This window comes from Chroicocephalus ridibundus, chromosome 3, assembly GCF_963924245.1.
Source record: "Chroicocephalus ridibundus chromosome 3, bChrRid1.1, whole genome shotgun sequence".
Classification (NCBI taxonomy): Eukaryota; Metazoa; Chordata; class Aves; order Charadriiformes; family Laridae; genus Chroicocephalus; species Chroicocephalus ridibundus.
In genome coordinates this window covers 108,978,186-108,987,463 of record NC_086286.1, presented here as the reverse complement: position 1 = coordinate 108,987,463, position 9,278 = coordinate 108,978,186, and the positions used below count along the sequence as shown (strand labels likewise).

The window sequence follows — 9,278 nt, the reverse complement described above, 5'->3', positions numbered from 1 at the left end:
TTGCTTCCTTGCACTATTCTCCTAAGAACATTACCACAATGTTGTTCAGTGCCTCCTTGTCATCCTCCCCTCCCCTGGAATTCAGCTATGACAATTGCCCTGCCTTCTCATGTATGTATATGAGGTATCCCTTTTGGGTGTCTTTAACTTTCCCTTTTTGCAGTTTTGGACTTTCCATCAGGCTTCAAGTAGCTATTCTTCTTTCAGTTTGTATTTGCATTCTATGAGTTTAGTTTTTAATCTTTTACCATGAGCTGTCCCCTCCATTTCCTTAATTGTTTTTATTGGGTTTTTTTTTCTGAATTCTCCATTTTATTAACATCTCTGTGGGCTTGCTCCTCCTTCCTGCTGAAGTCAATGGCAAAAAAAAAGAAGGCATGTTACTGCTCAGAACTCTTTCCTGCAGTTTTTATCCTATTTCCATAATAAGTTGTGGGTTTTTTCTTCAGCTAACTCAAATGTATGAGTATTCTGCAGTTCCTATATCTAATGGGACTAGAACTATGTCTATCCTGAGTGCACATAGTCATCGCCTAGCTCAAACAATTCTTCTAGCTGTCAGGCCTTTTATTAATGTGCCTGTGTCTGACTGGCTTCCTGGCCAGACACAGTTTGCCTTCTGCTAGCTTAAAACATAGGCAAAATTTGCTTGTAACTCTATGTGCCTGCATGAGAACACCTTGAGGACATCACCAGTAATTTTGAGCATCTGAGGCCAGCAACACTGATGAAAATACTACTTAGTCAGTCCTTTGCTAAGTATCAGAAGTAGTGCTTACATATTCACATGAAAGCTGCAGCGTGAATATTCTGAAGCTGTCATCCTTGAGATACCTGCTATTTTAGGTACTTTCTCTCCAAAATAATGCTAAGTGCTCATATCATTCTAGACAGTAAAATGGTTCCCTCATATATATGGGAATATGCCACGAGCATTTTGACTGGGACTGGGTGTTTGATCCCTGTGATTTCTTTCCCCATTTGTAATGGCCTTTGACATTGTTGACAGTATATTTAAGGAAAAGAGATGCTTGGGGGCTAACAGCAAGCAGTTATTAAATGTTCTAGGGGATTTCTGCACATATGGATGCACTCATATACATGTTTTTTTGCTCAGTGGTTCATTGGGACCAGACACTAGGCATTTTCAGTATAAAAACCATATAGCTGCAAGAACAAAGTAGTGCACCACCACTTTACGTATACTGAAGAATATTTATGCCCCACTTGCACATAAATTACTATTTAGGTACAGAGTGATCAGTATTTTGTGTATAAGCTTATGAGTGAGACAAGGTCTGCTTGAGCCTTACCTGTATTATGTTTTGTCTAAGTTGTCTGGGTGAAGCCCACTTATTCTTATTACGGTGTACTTTCCACCATGTCCCTGTGCTGTGCTGGAGCAGTATTTGCAATATGTTCTTCTGATTATCATCAAAGTGATCTTTACGCCCCCTTACTGAATGTTGTATGATCAATACTAACCTGCTGCTTTAACAAAAGTCACAGAGTTGGCAAAGTATCAGTAAACTGGCAAGACCTTTATGGACTAGGAAGGACTGGTTTTCAGATACTGTCATGGATGTGGGGACTGAGCTACTGGAATGGCCAGTATCAGCTAAACACTTTGTTAGCACCAGCTTTTCTGGTTAATCTTTGCTAAGAACTTAGCCAACCAGCCCATGGTGCCCAGCCTCCTTCCCAACTGGAGATTTTGTAGGAGCCTATTAACTAGAGGAGGGTTGCTCAACTTCAGATCAAAAAAGTAGTTACCCAATGCACATGTACTCGGTAAATGCTCGGGCATAGTGGCTATCATAGTGCCCTGGGCTGGTGTTTCTGGGCATGCTAAATGCCAGTGTTAGGAAAAGATTAAGGAACGTAAGGATTAGTGGCACTCTAAGGACTTTCTATCCCTGGGCAATTGCCACTGTTCATTTTCACTGATATTAATAAATACAGCATGACCCAAGCAGTAGCACTGTAATAGCTTCATTACGTGGAAATCTGCTTGTTTCCTAAAAAAAAAAAAAAATACAAAGGAGACACATTTTAGTATATAGGTTAGAGTTCAGACTCCAATTTCATATTCCAGGACAATAGTTGCACTGGATGCTTTAACTTTTGCCTGTGATGCTATGTTTATTGGTCTGGTAAACAATCTGCTGCTAGGCTGGGGAATATACCTGGTAGCTCTTGAAAGCACAGACATTTTAAATAGACAGCAATTAGAGTTCTTGCACAGCCTGAGCTTTCTGTCCAGTCAAAAAGGGGTTAAAACTTAATAAGGATTGGGCAGTAGGAAAGGAAAAAACCCTAGGCAGAATGTCTCCACAACAGAGAAACAGAGAACAGTTAATTTGTGCTCCAAACTGCCAAGGACAGCAGAAAAAAGCAACTAGTATAAATAATTAAAGCAGAGATTAGATAAATATTTGGGGAGGGGGTACTGTGATGGTGTAATTGCTAATGTTGAGGAGAGGTGGATTTCTGTGCTTCCTGGCCCCTTTTGTTCTAAGGTTTCCTATAGACCATTACTTAGTAGCCTGCCACATGCCATCATTTTTAGGGTTTAAACCACTTTTTTTTTAAAGCTTGCATAAGAATGAACTGTAGAACACAGTCTGGGATGTGACTCTGTTGTGCAATATGGCTTTATGATTCATTCATTTTCCCAGACTTTATTTCTCCAGAGCGGGTCCTGGGTTGGCATCCTGAGCCCTGCAAAGATCCACAGGGCTGAGTGGAAGGAATATAAATGCTTCACTGGAGCCAGACTTGGGCTGGGGCAGTTGCTGTCAATACACTGAAGTTGAAATACATTGACAGGGTGGTGGGGGAGGTGTTCTGCAGTGCTGCAGATCCCAGGAATACCTTATCTTGGGAGCAGAGAATTAGAATTTTTTTATACGTTCACCAACACGCTTGTTTCAGAGATAAACAGCTACAATATCAGCTAACCAGCAGAGCCTGGGCTTTATTGTTTAAAAGGGGAAAAACCCAAACATATTTTAGTAACAAGGAGTAGTAGCTTTATATATGAACATACATATGTATAAAATGCTTAAGGACTGTAGGAAATTAAACTTGAAGCTAATCTTGAACAAATTAAATATTTTTCTATTGAAGGAAGGGGAAGTAACTGGGCAACTTACATCGAAATATTAAATGTTCAGTGCATAATTTCTAACAAAGCCTTTAAAAATAAAGCTTTCATTAAAATACTCTTCAGAGCTCAGCAATACTTGCAAACACATCAAAGGGCACAAGAGCTCCATTAATCTATCAATTAAACTGCTTTGATTTTTCGCGTCTATTTTCCTGTGTTCGCATTCTTATCTCTGACGATATGAATTGGTAACCTTATAAAAACATCCCATATGAATTGCGGGGTTCTGTGCCCCAGCAGTTTCTGTGGTAATCTTGGGGTGTCGTCTGGTCCCCTGGGGTGACAGCTCGTACCCCGAGCGGCGCTCTGGCTCCCGCACTGCAGCCAGGCTCTCCCGGAGACGGGGAAATGCAAGGTACCATTTTTTATTTTTTTTTTTTTTAGCAGCCTGTAAATGATTCCTATTCTTTGCTCCTCAGAACATCCGATGTGGTGCCCAATCGGCTGAGAAAGCTGCACAGACGTCAGTGTCTGTGCGTGTGTGTGTGGTGTGTCTGTGTGTCTGCACAGCCAACTGCAGCTGGAACCTCCATTAGAGCAGCCCTATTGATTTCTGGTTCACACTGCAGTAACAGGGCTAGAGTGCAGGGCAGGGGGGCGGGAGAAAAAGGCAGGGGGAAAAAAAAATTAAAATAATCCCAGGGGTTTAAAAACAGGAATTAACCGAAGGCACATCGGGGCGTATGTGCATATGTACAGCACATACATGCCGGTTTGCAGAGATACGCTGCTGAGCTGTTTGCTAAAAAAAAAAAACCCACCACCAAACCAAACAACAGAAGTCCCCTGGCAGAGCAATCCCCACACCTCACGGAACAACAGGCTGCCTAGGTTTCAGATCCCGTGCGTGCATGGGTCGATGTTTTCTCGATGCTGTTTTTGCACACGGAAGCTGTCCGCAAAATGTTTCTTTTTCATCGAAGGGACTGCGGGAGATGCCCGCTTTAAATGGCTCTTTCTCGATGCACGCTCTGATCTGCTTGGGGGAAGGTGGGGGGGTCAGAAATACAGCTCGGAGTCTGTCAAACACGGTGCATGGAGAGCTCCGGGAAGTTGCCCTGCGTTTACTGGCAGTCATTTTCTCGTGATGCATAATGCACAAGGTGCCATTGCAAGCTGAGGTGTAAAAACGAGGGGGGAAAAGATGTTTCTGGTAGTGACTGTGCTTTCCTCTTCCTCTGAGGTTTCTTTCCCAGCTAATATCTGGGAATAATTTGTAGCTGCATGTTAATATGTTGTCTTGGTATTTCAGCACATCTGCGAAGAAAATCCCTGCAAAGCAAGTGTGTCTTTTCACAATCACTGCATGTCACTCTGGCAAACTCTAGCTGTGAGCGGTATACAACGAAGGGGGGGGAACCCCCCCAGCACCGTTATCTGTTTAGGGGGTGGGGGAGGGGGCGACGGTAATACCTTTAAAAAAACGAAAGGCGGTAAGCCATTATTAGCAAAAGCTATATTGAGCATGCTTGCCAGACAGGCAGCGCAGCTCAGCTCTAGTTCCGCCCAGACATGTGCCTTGCCATTTTCATTTTAATCAGTCTGCTCAGGATGGCTGCTGATTCATTTTGCGGGATGGCCCCCTGGGAGCCAAGGTGGAAGCCTGAGGCGAGCTGCTATTGCATCAATGCAGCACTCCACATCAGACACAGGGAGGGGAGGCAAGGCTTCGGCAGCAGATCGAGCTCAAAATGCCAGCCTCGCTATTAAAAAACAAACCAGCAACCCCCCCTCCAACAAATAAAACCTCAGTGGAAATAGTAAAATAAAAAAAAAAAGAGGAAAAACCCAACACCCCCCTCCCCGAATCATTAAATAAAACACAATTAGCGGAGAAAAATCTCTTCTGCTGCTTCCTTCCCCTTGTACCCTGGAATCGCTGGAGCTACCATTTCTTTTCACAGCTCCTCGTTTAAAAAGAAAAAGGACGCTCTCTATTTCTCTATTTACCTGATAACTAGCTGGGGGTGGGATACCTGATTTAGCTGGAGACTTTGATTTGTGGGATTGACAACCTTATTATGCAGTGAGCTTATTATTGATATTATTCTGCTCTCGGTTGCCATGACCACCTTGTGAGAGACATTCAATTTTCTCTCTTCCATCATCATTATCTATGAGGCCATCTGTTGTGGAAAATGAATTCAGCCTCATTTGCATGACTGATAAGCAAATTTTTTTTTATCTATTTAACAGAAGGTCATATGCCGGGGATTTGGAGCTGGTGGAAAAAAAAAAAAAAGTGGAGGAAAAAAAAAAAAGGCATCTCGAGAGGATGAGTGGGAGTGCGTGCATTAGAGGATGTATGTGGAAGTAAAACAGATCCCTCAGGCCTGCTAGCCTATCCTACTGCATTTGTCATTCCTGCCAGGGCGACATTTTTTTCCCCCTAAGCTTCTGCACACTAAAGAGAGTGAGAGCTTTTTCCCTGCAGTCTTCTTGAAGCCCCCCTGATTTTTTTACTGTGTTGGTGGGTGTATTTTAATATATATTTTTTTTTAAAATTCCCTGGAACATGGGGTATCTTTTCAGTGTTCAATGAAGAAAAAAGCAGCCTTTTCTGGGTCTCTGTGGTATGCTTCTTACTCCTCATCCTTTCAAAGTTGTAGTAAGCCAGGGTGTTTCTTAACCATGCTGAAATGTCTTGCTTATGTTTATCTTGTAAATGGTTAATGGTGCAGGTGTGGGCTGTGTTTTGTGTAGGGTGGGGGTTGATTCTTGTAGCTAACCGGAAAGATTATTGTGATTTTTGCAGTCGTTGTGTAGCTTGTACTTAAATGTCCATTGTTTGCTCTTTTCAAGTTCTGCTGGCAATGCTGCTGTGCAGACGAAATTATATTGGTCTGTAGAATAGCTGATAAAAGAATCCTAAAGTGTGTGTTTACTATATGAACGCATAATGTTGCATGCATTAAGCATGTTGTTGTTTATATAAACTTGCTGCATGTTGGACGGTACTTGTTTGATATGGAGAACTCGAGACAAAAACTTCACAGATTGGAATGCTCAAGTCTCCTGACAGCCGAGTACGATTAAATAAAAGATTATAAGATACTATGTTTTTACACTAAAACGACATTTGAAAACAGTGGATTTATACTTTAAAGGGAAACACTCGTATAAGAGTAGTATTTTGAAAGAACACTATCCTTAATGTTTCTTATCTATAATAGTTTATCTTTAAAGAGAAAAAGCTTTGTAAATAAGGGAAGATTAATTCATTTAACTGTCTGAAAATGTAATAGTCTATACTTCAATTTTAAAATAGTTCAGATAAGTACGACTCTGGTCCATGTACATTTAGTGCAAGTTTGTTAGTCTTATTAATTTAGTGCTAAAAAGTAACTGAAAAGTATGAAAGAAAATGGCTTACATTAGTAAAAAAGAGACGACTTAGTCTCTTATGGAAGAGACGTTACACAGGTTTGCTTAATTTATTTGTCACTAACAAAGATTAAACTTAGTGGAACAGGAGCATGCCATTTTCTTCTGTGTACTGAACAACGTGCACAGCCTTTTCTAGGAAAAGAGGAGGTTTTTTTAAATGTTTATTTGTTTTCTGCAGAAGCAGTGTGTGCATAAAAGTAGAGTTTTTACATGATAAATGCTTTGCATGGTTGACGACACTCCTTTTAAACATAGAAAGGGAGATATGCAGTACTCTCTTTCTTGCAAATAAATAAATTTAGAATTTATTTATAATCTACGGGGAATCTCTCTTTATATTTCATACTTGCAACGGAGAAATAGTCGTGGGTGATGAATTCCAGGTGGAGAGAAGTTTCACTTTTATTGAGGTCAGCTAGAGACCAGATCTCTGACTTGTCTGCATTAAGTAACTTACTCTAAATTACTTGATTAAAAATATTCTTTTGTTTGTTTGTTTGTTTTAGAAAACACTCTGCAACAGATCTAACACTAACTTATCGTGACATTCTATTGCTGATAGTTGTTTAAAGGGTACTCTTTTCTCCTACCCCTCTGATTTCAGACAGAGTATCTTTCCTGTAGATTTTTAAAAAGGAGTACGATTTAATACTCCTTTGGCATCCGCCATATTTATCATGCCTGTTGGAATTGGCGGTGGAAGTTAGATCACAGAACTAGTTTCACACTCAGTTCAGTACAGTGCAGCTCTGGCGCTTGGGGTGGGTTGTTTGGAACCGTACTCGTTTCCTCAATGGACTTCAGCTGGAAGGAATGGGATACTGTGTATTAGCGGGCTGTCTTACAGCACGCAGAGGTTGAGGTCTCCGTCTTACCCCCTCCTCCCCCCTCCACTTGAATTGTCAGCCTCTTCCAAAGGCTGGTGAACAAAACCTGGTAAACTTCGTGAAAAGCCTCACAGATAGCACAGTCGGTTCCCTTCCCCTGCCCCCCAAAAGTTAATTACCGAGCTTGGTTGGATTCCTCCTTGCCACCCTGACATTTGACTGCTGCTAATTCGCTGATTAATCTCATTAATGTGATTATAGCAGGATTTGGAGTTGGCTGCCATTGTTCCGCAGGCAGCGCTATTCAGCCCTGGCCGCCCCGCTCGGCGCGGCGGCGGCGGCGGGGCGAGGCGTTGTGCCCGGCGGGGCCGGCCCGCGCCCTTCAGCACCGGGAGCTGTCCGCCGCCGCCGGCAGCTGCCGCCCGGCTCCCAGCCCGCCGCCCGGCAGCGCGGAAGCGGCTCGCTTTCATCGCCCTAATGACTCCGCTCGTTGAGGGGGTGAAAGCAGGAGAGGCTTTGTGCCTTCTAATTAGGCGATGTGAAGATGGCTGTGGCAAAGCACCAACTCTCTGCATTTAAATACTTCTTCCTTTATTTTAAAGGCTGCCTTCGCGTGCATTTTGTTTTGTCTGAGAGATCCACGGGGCAGAGTAGTTTAAACAGTACTTCCTTGCAGCCGTGCAATTTAACTCTCGGAACGTGAGGGACATTACAGGTGTCGCCAATACTTAGCCAGACTTTTTTCTTCCTAGTAAAAGAGTGCTTTGTTGAGCTAAATGCTTTCATTTATCTTATTTTCTCGCGAATAAACAACGTACCCAGATCACCAGCTCAAAATTACGTTTGCCCTCACCAGCGCTATTGTGCCTAGGGTCTTTCCCACGTCTGCCCTACAAATCCCTGTTTTTCAGAGTTTGACAGTAGGAATCATTTTATTGATTAAAACTTGATCTGAAAGATCTTTTAAAGGTTTTATTATACATATAAATTACTTTTGCAGTCTTCAATTGCAACAGTATTTTATATTCAAATTTGCCGGTTGGGCGGTTTTAAAGCAGACTAAGAATAACTTCTTTAAAGTAAGTCACTTCATGTAGCACTAGGGTATGATGTGCTCTGCCCTATTTGGTATTTTGACTTTTATTATCTAGAAGTTACATTCTAATCATTTAATAACTGTCAATTGCACATGCGCAGTAACTTTTTTTTTTTAATATCTTCTCTTTCATTTGTATTCTTTATGAGAATGACCCTGTACTGGAAACTGAAGCCACACATTAAACTCTATTGTGTGAAGGATTTGCCAGGACGAGCAGTGAACTCCTGCAAATCACTAAATTAGAAATACTTTTAAGACGAAGTGTCCTGCTGAGGAAAAGGTGGGATCTGTTAAAGAACACACTACATTTTAAAAGATTTGACTATAGTGAATGTCAGTGAAACCTCTGTGGCCATGTTTATCCAATCTATGGATAAACAATAATTTACGTTCAAAACTGTCAAAAGTGCACTGAAATCGAAAAAGTCTGTTGGTTTTTTTTACTATACATTTGACTTTCACGTAGTTTTTCAGTCACTTATACCATATTCTTAATAGGGTTTCCTATTTTCATTTTCTTTCCTTCCCATTCCTTTCCCACCCAAAATCAAAAGCCCAGTGAGTAAAGTATTGTCTCCTTAACTGCTTTAGAGAACTATACGTTTAAAGGATGTATAAAATAGGACTGTATAGGAACAGGTTTTAACAGTGACAGCCACAATATGCAGGCCAATTAAGGCTGCTCGTTAGCGGGTATATTCTTGTAATACTCCTGTCAAGCTGAAATTGTACTCCCTTATTGACAGTAGTGGGTTCGTCTGATGCCTGAATTCTGCTTTCTGTGTTTGTCTAACGT

General features: G+C 41.6%; 1 protein-coding gene across 2 annotated transcripts in view; it reads left to right on the top strand.

Annotated features, from left to right (window-relative positions):
- The first annotated feature begins 5,490 nt into the window (after positions 1 to 5,490).
- MYT1L (myelin transcription factor 1 like) overlaps positions 5,491 to 9,278 on the top strand; it is a 319,330-nt gene continuing 315,542 nt past the window's right edge. The window contains exon 1 of one of the 2 annotated variants that reach the window (XM_063330399.1): positions 5,491 to 5,639. The gene's annotated coding sequence lies outside the window, so the exon portion shown is untranslated. Of the gene's footprint in view, positions 5,640 to 5,690; positions 5,743 to 9,278 lie in introns of those variants that run through there. The other variant, XM_063330401.1, reaches the window with a different exon arrangement.